Source organism: Schistocerca piceifrons, chromosome 9 (assembly GCF_021461385.2).
Source record: "Schistocerca piceifrons isolate TAMUIC-IGC-003096 chromosome 9, iqSchPice1.1, whole genome shotgun sequence".
NCBI lineage: Eukaryota > Metazoa > Arthropoda > Insecta > Orthoptera > Acrididae > Schistocerca > Schistocerca piceifrons.
The window spans coordinates 180,486,871-180,498,193 of record NC_060146.1 but is presented as its reverse complement, the minus strand read 5'-3'; the positions used below and the strand labels follow the sequence as shown (position 1 = coordinate 180,498,193).

Below are 11,323 nucleotides of genomic sequence, written 5' to 3'. Positions count from 1 at the left end.
TATGGTGGTGCCTTTAAGCACGAATTCCAAGTGCATCTCGCACTGACCATCTCAGAACACTGTGAGCATGACTTTACCTGCTGATGGCGTAGTCTTGAACTTTTTTGGAGGTTTTCCATTCCGGCCTCAGTCACACACGTTGAGGGTGACACCGCCGCTTCCTTCAATACGAGCACGTAGCACATTACTGGTGCCAATACAATCATCACTGTACACAGATTTATTCTTCCATTGGCTTCAATTTTAAGCACATTTCCTGCGGTTATAAACTCGATACCAGCATGCTGTTTCTCACACACTCACATTCAGTAATTGCGTTACACACCGCCATGTTACACACTACAACTCGGAGCCCTCTAGCGGCAGACGGTTGCAACATACGTCAGCGAAGCGGCAAAGTCGACTGAGCAGTACGCATGACACTTATGCTCATAAATTAAGGATAATGCTGATACATGGTGAAACAACGCTCTGGTTGGCGGTTTCCGGGTTTAAATCACTTCGGTACGAGCAGGCTGTGCATTTGACCTGCGGTCGTCGCACGGTGGCGCTGGCAGCAGTCCACATACGCAGAGGTGTGTTGGTGCGCGTCAGAGTACGGAGGAGGATATTAGTTTTTAACGTCCCGTCGACAACGAGGTCATTAGAGACGGAGCGCAAGCTCGGGTGAGGGAAGGATGGGGAAGGAAATCGGCCGTGCCCTTTCAAAGGAACCATCCCGGCATTTGCCCGAAGCGATTTAGGGAAATCACGGAAAACCTAAATCAGGATAGCCGGAGACGGGATTGAACCGTCGTCCTCCCGAATGCGAATCCAGTGTGCTAACCACTGCGCCACCTCGCTCGGTGTGTCAGAGTACGGTGCAGCGTGTAAGAGTGCAGACGTTTTCAGACCTGCTAATGTTGACTGTGTGTTCAAAATGGCTCACACTTATTGATGACGTTATAAGGGGTAGAATACTAGGGCTACTGGAGGCTGGTCAAACACACCAGATCGTAGCACGGGCCCTCCGTGTGCCACAAAGTGTGATCTCAAGATTATGGCAACGATTCCAGCAGACAGGAAACGTGTCCGGGCGCTACAGTACGGGACGTCCACAATGTACAACACCACAAGAAGTGTTATATCCTAGCCAGTAATGCCACCCGAGCCCGCTGCCAAAAGGTTGGCAGCATCAAAGTCCGGACGCCGTCCGCATAAGCAGCGCCAGCGGTACAGGAAATCGCCGCAAGTCTGCGCGCGCCACCGCTGGCTTCTGGCTTCTTAAGCGCTGGAGTCGCGAGCGCTAGGACAGTTCTGTATTCGCCGCTCAGTTGTATACTCGCCACCGAATTGTGTACTTGCTAGTCAGTTGTGTGTTCATCGCGGCAGAGTTGTTGTTTGTCGTCAGCCGACGCTGACCTAGCCGCTCCGACTCGAACTAGACAGATCTCTGTAGACACGGAGTTCACTATTGTGTTTCTGTATCTTCGTCAATAAAGATAAGTACCGACTTTTATTTAATCAGAGTGTTTGGGTTTTCATCTTTCTGTTTACTGTTCCAGCGGACCGGTCGGCCCGCTATTAAAAGTGTGGCGGTGACTTCGTAAGCCGTTTCTACAGCGAATTGTTTGTCGCTACGAACACCGCCACAAAAAGAAGACCGATATCTCACCATCAGTGCCCGCAGACGGCCACGGAGTACTGCAGGTAGCCTTGCTCGGGACCTTACCGCAGCCACTGGAACAGTTATCTCCAGACACACAGTCTACAGACGACTGAACAGACACGGTTTATTCGCCCGGAGACCTGCAAGGTGCATTCCGCTGACGCCTGGTCACAGTAGAGCCCGTAAAGAACACGGTACATGGTCATTGGAACAGTGGTCCCACGTTATGTTCACAGACGAGTCAAGGTATAGTCTGAACAGTGATTCTCGCCGGGTTTTCATCTGGCGTGAACCCGGAACCAAATGCCAACCCTTTACTGTCCTCAAAAGGGACCTGTATGGAGGTCGTGGTTTGATGGTGTGGGGTGGGATTATGATTGGTGCACGTGCATCCCTGCATGTCTTTGAGAGAGGAACTGTAACAGGTCAGGTGTATTGGGACATCATTTTGCACCAGTAAGTCCGCCTTTTCAGGGATGCAGTGGGTCCCACCTTCATCCTGATGGATGATAGTGCACGGCCTCACCGAACTGCCATCGTGGAGGAGTACCTTGAAACAGAAGATATCAGGCGAATGTAGTGGCCTGCCTGTTCTTCAGACCTAAACCCCATCGAGCACGTCTGGGATGCTCTCGGTCGACGTACCGCTGCACGTCTTCAAACCCCTAGGACGCTTCAGGAGCTCCGACAGGCAGTGGTGCAAGAATGGGAGGCTATACCCCAGCAGCTGCTCGACCACCTGATCCAGTGTATGCCAAGCCGTTGTGCGGCCTGTGTACCTGTGCACGGTGATCATATCTCATATTGACGTCGGGGTACATGCGCAGCAAACAGTGGCGTTTTGTAGCACATGTGTTTTGGGGGCGGTTTTCTCAACTTATCACCAATACCGTGGACTTACAGATCTGTGTCGTGTGTGTTCCATATGTGCCTATGCTATTAGCGCCAGTTTTGTGTAGTGCCACGTTGTGTGGCACCACATTCTGCAATTATCCTTAATTTATGAGCATGAGTGTACATCAACCGATATTGAGAACAGACTAAAAAAGTCGGATTGTTTTCTTTGCTATTATATTCCTTCTAAAGCACTGTGGTGACCAACCAACCTTCCTACTGACGACAGCTTCACCTTTTCCTATTTAATGTTTTTTGGCAAACTGCGCATGTTGTTGATAATTCTTCCGTGTTCTATGGCCGTGGTCCATGGAATTCTTCTATTCCTAACGTTTTGTCCAACGTAGTATTGGACGAAACGTTAGGAATAGAAGAATTCCATGGACCACGGCCATATAACCCGGAAGAATTATCAGCAATAGTACCATCCGGTCGTGAAAGCGTTCATTCTATAAACTGCTCATGTGTTGGGATGCTTTGGCAGCAGGTCGACAGGAGAGAGCAAGCGGCCAGGGGAGGCGAACGGCAGGGGGAGCCAGCAGCCTGCGAGGAACGGCGCGGCGCTCCACAGGGCCAAGTCCGCCGCCGCCCCCAACCCTGCAGAGAGCGGGGGCGGGACTGCGGGCTCGCACGCCAGGAGCAAGTCGGCGGCGCCCGCCGGCAGTGCGAGGCTGGCTTCCGAGGACCAGTCTAACAGCGTGGTGAGTGGCTCCCGGCTCTGCTGCGGTGACAGCTGGCTTCTGCCGAGGCACCTAAAGGATTTTGACACTGCCGACTGGGGTACAAACTTCGGAATTCCTAAGTTACGTCGTCGTTGTGTTCTATTGTCAAGTTATTTACTGGGCGTTAGCATAAAAGCGCGCAAAAATGTAACAGGACATAGAGAATGCTCCACTGAACAACTTGAGGCAGGGAACCTGGGCTCAGAGAATACAACTTTAGTAGATATTATAACTACTCTTCTTCTTCATGATTTTGTTTGATTTGTACTTGCCCTCGCCTAAAACTCGGCGACAGTCGGTAGCGTGTTGAGATCGTTATCAAGTTACGAAGACGACGTTACACAAAATAACAGTGCTGAACCGAAATGTCGACGTGCGTGAGATATTTACTTCACCAAGAATCGTAATTAATCGTTCGTGATCGATGTTTAACTGATTAATGATGAAATATTAATGATAAAACCAATACAGTCGCATCCACAACAAATTCCCTAAAAGTTGACCGTAATTTCAAGTGTCTAAGAAATCGTAACAGTGGGCTTGTTATTTGAGTCAAAGATTCTACACGAGCGCCGAGCGCTACAGTCAAATGTTATCTCTGCACGTAATTATTACTCAGGAGTTTCATGTCAATAATTTGATAGAATTTTAAATCATAAATGCACGACTTGGCACGAGAGGGTGTTTTACTGCACAATATCAATCATTTCCTAACCGAGCCTTGAGAAGAAAACTTTCCCAGGCGTTGGGGGGATTTAAATTACATGCTTCGGACCTATCACTGAAGTTCCATAAACCACTGGCTATTCTGAATGAAAATTGTCTGTCAGTGTTCGTTGCCTAAATCGCTGTCTAAGTAATGTTTAGTTCAATTATCTAGTTAAAAGTTCACTTTATTCTAATAGGTAAAAGTCTTCCGTTCGAATTCTAGTGCCGTGATATTTGAAGTCAGAAGATCGTATTACTGTGTCATAACAGATCGCAATTATTCAATCTCAAAAACAATCTAAGCGCGCCTACATGTACGAGCATTCAAATGTATGACCTGCTTCGGCTAACTCTCGTGACGTGGTGACAATGCATTGAATTATACTTAGTCATTACTCACGATTCCCAATGAGTACTCACACGGAGTATTCTTTGTGATCGTTGGTTCTCCTTTGCGAATGTTAATTTATGCTAATTTGCCGATTTATTATGATTTTGATTTTAATGTTACTGAAATTTAATCTTTCTTTCGTAGATTGCTAAATTGTCAAGTCTTAGATTCCTGATTTAATTACTTGTTATTGTCCTAATTCACTTTTCTGGGAATTGGGGGCTTGGGGAGAAATCTTTGGGGTATTGGGAGCTAATTTTTGATTTTTTATTTCTCGTCCGGGGAAGTGGCATTACAATATGGAAGTATACTAGTATACCGCTTTGTCTAGCATTACTGTTTTCAAGCTTATTTGCAACTAACATGCATACAATGACTAAAATGTTCTCGGGTTTCCAACCGCGTCAATTGCTTAAAACTACACGAGTTTTCGGCCAAGCACTCCTTGGCCATTGTCAAGTGGTATGACTGCCAGTGGGCTGTTGGTGCGTCCTTATATACGCTAGCTGCCGGCTGTGACGTCACTGGTGCCCGTGACATTCCATATATGGGCATGTTTTGAGTCGGCGTTCGATGTGCCCTCTTCAACCACGCGATTGCTGGATCCCACGCAGCGCTGAGCTGCAACCCACCGTCTCTATTCAGGGTGTTTGCGGTAATTTTTATTTCAACAGCTTCCTTTATTAAACTGTCCCAGAAACCGTTAGTGCGAGTCACGACAGAGGTATCGTCAAATTTTATGTGGCGACCGTTTTCTAACGCATGCTCAGCTAACGCAGATTTCTCTGGATAGTGTAGGCGATAATATCTCTCACGTTCTTACCTTCGTTGTTCCACAGTGCGAACTGTTTGTCCGATGTACTTCCGGCCACACTCACAAGGTATTACGTAGACTGCAGGTGTTCCGAGACCTACTGCGTCTTTAACTGGTCTCAGTAATTGACGGATTTTCGTTGGAGGCCTGAAGATTGATTTGATCTTGTGTCTTTTCAACAGCGGTTTATCTTGCCCGACACAGAGCCACAGAATGGCAGCAAAGCAAGTTTCTTTCCCTGCTCTTCGTCGGTGGTCTTATTCTGATATTTCTCAGAAATCACTTCTTTCACTTGATGGGCGCTGTAGCCTTTATTCCTAAAAACCTTGCGTAGGTGGCTCAGTTCGTGGGGCAGGTTATCGTCGTCTGATATTACTCTTTCACGATGCACCAATGTTTGTAATACTGTGCGCTTCTGTGTTGGATGATGATAGCTGGTGGCGTGCAGGTACAGGTCTGTGTGGGTGGGTTTCCTGTAGACGCTGTGGCCAAGGCACCCATTTCGTTTACGGTGGACAAGGACGTCGAGGAAGTTCAATGCATTATCTTTTTCCACCTCCATGGTGAACTGATATTACTGTTGATGCCATTGAGGTGTTCCAAAAACTCGTCTAGTTTCTCGCGTCCGTGTGGCCAAATGACGAACGTGTCGTCAACGCATCGAAAGAAACACTTCGGCTTCAATGGCGCAGTATCTACGGCAATATCCTCAAAATTCTCCATGAAGAGGTTTGCAAACAGCTGGATCCAACGGGCTACCCATTGCTACGCCATCTGTCTGATCGTAATACCGGTCGATGTACACGAAAAAGGAGGACGTCAGAGTGTGCCTAAATAGGTCGACCACGTTACTTACTATGTACTGGTAAATTAGGTCCAAAGCGTCTTTGATAGGCACTTCCATAAACGGCGCCACAACATCAAAACTGACCATAATATCATCCTCACTAAGGCGTAGACGGTAGATTCTGCTGATAAATTCTGCTGAGTTTTTTATATGATGTTCGTAGTGTCCCACATGTGGGGTGAGGAGCTTGGCCAAGTACTTCGCCAGCCGAGAACATTTTATTCAATGTTATCGCCGCGAGACTCTGATTTCATACAACATGCATACAAGTTTACCCGTACTGTGCTGTTTATTTACGTGTATATTTTTTATTTCCTGCAAGAAAACAAGGACGACGAGCCTGAATACTAGGAAGTCATGATTCGGATTTTGTTTACTTTACTTGTCCATAAGGTGGCTCTGTTGTATCATATTTACATTTTCCCATGACAGAACGTGCGAGATGCCGGGGCTAGCAGTGTATTTAACACTAAATTCTTCTAGAATCTTCATATGGAAATCATGCTCTAAGTCCCCCCCCCCCCCCCCCATTTTTAACTCCGACTCTTCCTCTTGCACATGGATTAAGAAGAAACGCGAACTGCTTGTGATCGACCCTGCAAGTGAAGTAGAAAAGAGTTTGGCACCTGCAATAATTTCATTTGATATAAATTAATGTGATAAAGGAATGTTTCATTAACTTAGTGAGAAATGAAAGGGTTGCTTTACCGATCCACAGAATGAAAGTTCTATCCAAAATAACAATTTGATTTATTATGTCTAAACTCGAAATAATTAACAAAACACATGAAACACTTACAATACGTCAAATTGGATACTCACATAAATGTTGTGAAGGTGAAGTTGTCCATAAACTAGCTTGTGACGTTTATGATCAAGTGGTGTGTGGAGCCAATTCCTTGCAACTCATATCTTAAGAGAAACACCCAGCCCACCCGACATTAATTGCTGCTACAGTAGTGAGAATTCAGACAATGAACATCCAAGACAGAACCACGTAAGAAAAGACGGGAACAGGCGCGCTCTGCTGAGCTCTGATTATCACAGAGAAAAATTCCCCAATCTGCCGCTGCTGCGGACATACATTACCAAGCTGTCTTCTTAACTGCAAGGACACGATCATGGCTGGTTGCTTCGACATCCCATCGTGGTGATGATAATGTCGCAAGTGTAGCCCGAAACAAATTATCCTGGTATGGTTGTTCCAGACTAAAGACTTCCTATCAATACAATTGCCCCTCTGAGGGAGACGAAGAAGGCTCGCCACACAATCGTTGATGGTACAGTGATTGATTTTAACAAGCGAAGTCACACAGTAACTCCGATACCGTCAGCTTTAGCCAAAACTGCTCAAGACAGACAACATAGGCCGCTTGTACGCAGAATGCTCAATTGCAAACTGTACTCGGAAAGTTACGTTGAAGTCAAAACTTCAGCAACTTCGTCAAACAGTTACAATCAAATGAAAGTATATTAGACAGCCAACGGAAGGCAGGCTGTCCAGAGCAGCGAGAGCTCAGTCTTGTAACCTACTCTGACCAAAAGGCAAGAGCTGACTCATACAAGATCACCTGTACAAGCCGAACACAGAAACATTCCCGCCACCACGACAGTGGCCGTGGTTAAACCCGCCAATCAGCAACTCGAAAACCGGCGGAAAATTCCACTCTATTGCCGACGCACTACTATTCCACCAATGGAGATACTTGGCGCCAATTTATGCTCCGATTTTGCTACGTCACGGAGCTATCCCCTGAGCAAGCCAGTCACAGATATGATTTTGCAGAAAACGCGAGAATTTGCCCACCAAGACTGCCTGGGAACACAAGTCATTCCCAAGCCTCGCTGTTACCCTGCCAGAAAGTGTTTTCACTAAGTTTCTGCGAAGTAATGGAATCTCTAGCCCAGCCGCTCCGTCAGGCCCCTGTGGGCGTGCCGCCCCCGCTCTTATGACAAAGTCGGCGTCTGGACAGCATCCACTCGACTTCCTCACACCCGTCGGCTTAACCCTTTCAAGATCAGCAGTACCCGCCTGTCACTGGACCACCCAGGTGACGAGACACGCTATGTGCGAAGTCAGCGTGTGAAGGAACAGCAACTTTTCACCGCATGCAATTAGAGAGAAAAATCGAATTACTCAGAGTAAGATAGAAATATGAGAGGGGGCTCATGCCACCTCTCAAATGTGCCATGAATCTGCGACACAACATTCATTACTCAGTGCTGTTCAGAGACATACAGCACAATACTGTGGATCAGTACCGATACAGTTCTGCTGAACTCACTGATGAGCTCCTTGTGTATGGGGAAGTACGTTGCAGTGCTGTCACTGCTCAAAGACTGTACAGGGAACGATTTCCTAACAGGCGTATCCGTCACGACGAGTATTTATTTCTCTCAATCTGGTTCATATGAAAGAAGAGACGAGGGGCCTGGCAACATGAATACCATTCGCGCACCCGATTTCGATGAGGTGCTGGAACGTGTTGCAGAGGATTCCGCTACAAGTATTCTTTGTATTGCATGTGAAATGGGTGCTGCACATGTGTGGTGAGTACTCCATGAACAAAAATTACACCCATACCGCCCACAATGGGTCCATGCAGTGCTTGTCATTGACTTTGCTCCAAGGGTCGCATTGTATCAGTGGTTACTCAAACAATGGATTTATCTTGTAGGGAGCACATTGTGCTCATGTGGCAGCGATCTAGATGCTTATAACACAATAAACTGGTAGCCAAGATCGCAGGAATTCTTTTTATTCCATGATTACCGGTTTCGACAGAAAACACTATAAAAGTGGGCTTGGATTCCACTTATATAACATGTATACATATAAATTTAGTTACTTACCTTAGTACACATACAGGTTACAATATCAAGGCAAACAATAATGATGTTAATAGTTACCTATAACACGCAGGCCTTACAAAATTGTCGTTAGTACCACATAGGCGTCCAAGAGAGATGACATAAATGTGTCTCCGTCACATACAAGCGCACTCTAGGTACTATCACAAGTCCGGCTCTGTTCTTACACTACAGGTCGCGTCGCGAGATGGCGCTAGCAGAAGAGGCGCCAGTGACTGTCACAGCTCACGTCATAACAGGCTCTGCGTGTGTGGTAACACTACGTCATTAATGCTTGTACATCATTCTAGAGATTACTGTATCACGTAAACATATACTAATTCAACTCCCTCGGCACTGCATAATGTAATTTGGCTGCATTTCGTTTCCCTTGTTTTATGTTAGTTGATTTTTATCTTATAATTTCAGGTCAAGATACTATCAATTTGTTTCAACTCACCCTGAACTTTGCCGTCTCTAACAGAATTACAATGTCACTGTCATGCGTCAAAGTTTTCCTTTTTACTCCTTGAACTTTAATTCCCTTTCCAATTTTCTCCACGGTGCCCTTTCCCGTTAGTTTAATGTTTAGACTGAATTACATGATGTAGTATCCATACCTGTCTCACTCCGATCACTACTACTGCTCCCCTTTCACGCCCTTCCACTCTTATAATTGTTGAGATCATCCTTTTGATCCCTGTATTTTACCTGTGCTACCTTCAGGATTTCAGTAGTGTTTTTCAGTCAACAATGTGTATTCTGAAATTTCCTGGCAGATTAAAAATGTGTGCCGGACCGAAACTCGAACTCGGGACCTTTGCCTTTCGCAGGCAAGTGCTCTACCAGTTGAGCTACCCAAGCACGACTCACGCCCCCTCCTCACAGCTTCACTTCTGCCACTACCTCGTCTCCTACTTTCCAAACTTTGCAGGAGCTCTCATATCAGCGCATACTCCGCTGCAGAGTGAAAATCTCATTAATGTATGTTCTGTTTTATTGGTGCTTATTTTCTTTGTTGCGAGAACTTCTAGCGTCTGCATTGCTTTTCTGGTTTGTGCAGAGCTCCATCAGGATGGTCACACGACGTGGGGTATCCAGCAGTCCCAAGGACCGTGCATCTCCTCCAGACCGCAACAATAATGTCAACAATCACAGCAGGAACAACTCCACCGGTAAGAAGCCCACTCGGCACAGAAGTTCGCCCAACCTGCGAGTCGGCTGTACGGCCTGCAGCAGCGGCAGTGGAGGCGCCGGGGGTGGAGGAGCACTGCCACCCCCAGAGCCGTACAAGATGGCCTTCAAGGCGGGGTCGCCAGAGTCCTCCTCTGGTGGTGGCGGCAGCAGCGCCGGGAGCGGTGGAGACAAGAAGACATCTGTATACAAAGTACCTCGGCCCCGTGCACCCTTTGCCAAGCGCTGCTACAGCATTGACACGCTGACCCCACCCTTCTCACTGTGGCCTGGACAGCAAGGAGGCTATCCCGAACACTGGAGGCTGGCCTCCGTCTATCAGCATGCCTTCAAGCCCATTGAGATGCGTCGGAAACCGCTTCTCGCTTCAGTATACCAGTAGGGACCATTCAACGGTCACTACACCAACTGGGACCACACCTCATGAGCCTCTCTCTATTTCATCTTGGAACCTGCCTCAAATACTGGAGTCTGCCTTTCATTTACAAGTGCTACTGCATCCCAGTGTGTAAGCAGGAACACTCCAACAAGTACTTAATCAACTGGCCATATCACAGGGGCCTTTATGTATCTATCATATCAGCAACGTTACCTCAAGTAATGGAGATTAGCCCCAGCCTACCATCATGTGTCAGTGTATCAGTAGGGACCCTCCAATGGTGACTTTGCCAAATGGTATCATGTAACAAGGGTCTTTCTCTGCTTGTCATTTCAGAGACGCTAGTCTGAGAATTTGAGGCTTACCTCAATCTATCATCATAAATTCAAGCCTACTGAAATGTGCTGGAATCATCTTCTCTCTTCAGTGTACCAGTAGGGTTTCTCAGTGGCCAACTACATCAACTAGGACAACATCACAAGGTCTAGAATGAAATTTTCACTCTACAGCAGGGTGTGCGCTGATAGGAAACTTCCTGGCAGACTAAAATTGTGTGCTGGACCGAGACTCGAACTCGGGACCTTTGCCTTTCGCGGGCAAGTGCTCTACCAACTGAGCTACCCAAGCACGACTCACTCCCCGTCGTCACAGAATTCCGCCAGTACCTCGTCTCCTACCTTCCTACCCTAGGCTGTGGCTAAGCCATGTCCCCGCAATATCCTTTCTTACAGGAGTGCTAGTTCTGCAAGGTTTCGCAGGAGAGCTTCTGTGAAGTTTGGAAGGTAGGAGACGAGGTACTGGCGGAATTAGAGCTGTGAGGACGGGGCGTGAGTCGTGCTTGGGCAGCTCAATTGGTAGAGCACTTGCCCTCGAAAG

The 11,323-nt window shown here is 47.0% G+C and overlaps 1 non-coding gene across 1 annotated transcript; it reads right to left on the bottom strand.

The window, feature by feature from the left end:
• Positions 1 to 11,000: 11,000 nt before the first annotated feature.
• Trnas-cga lies at positions 11,001 to 11,075 on the bottom strand. Its single transcript has one exon. It is a non-coding gene; the product is annotated as a tRNA-Ser (tRNA).
• Positions 11,076 to 11,323: the final 248 nt, after the last annotated feature.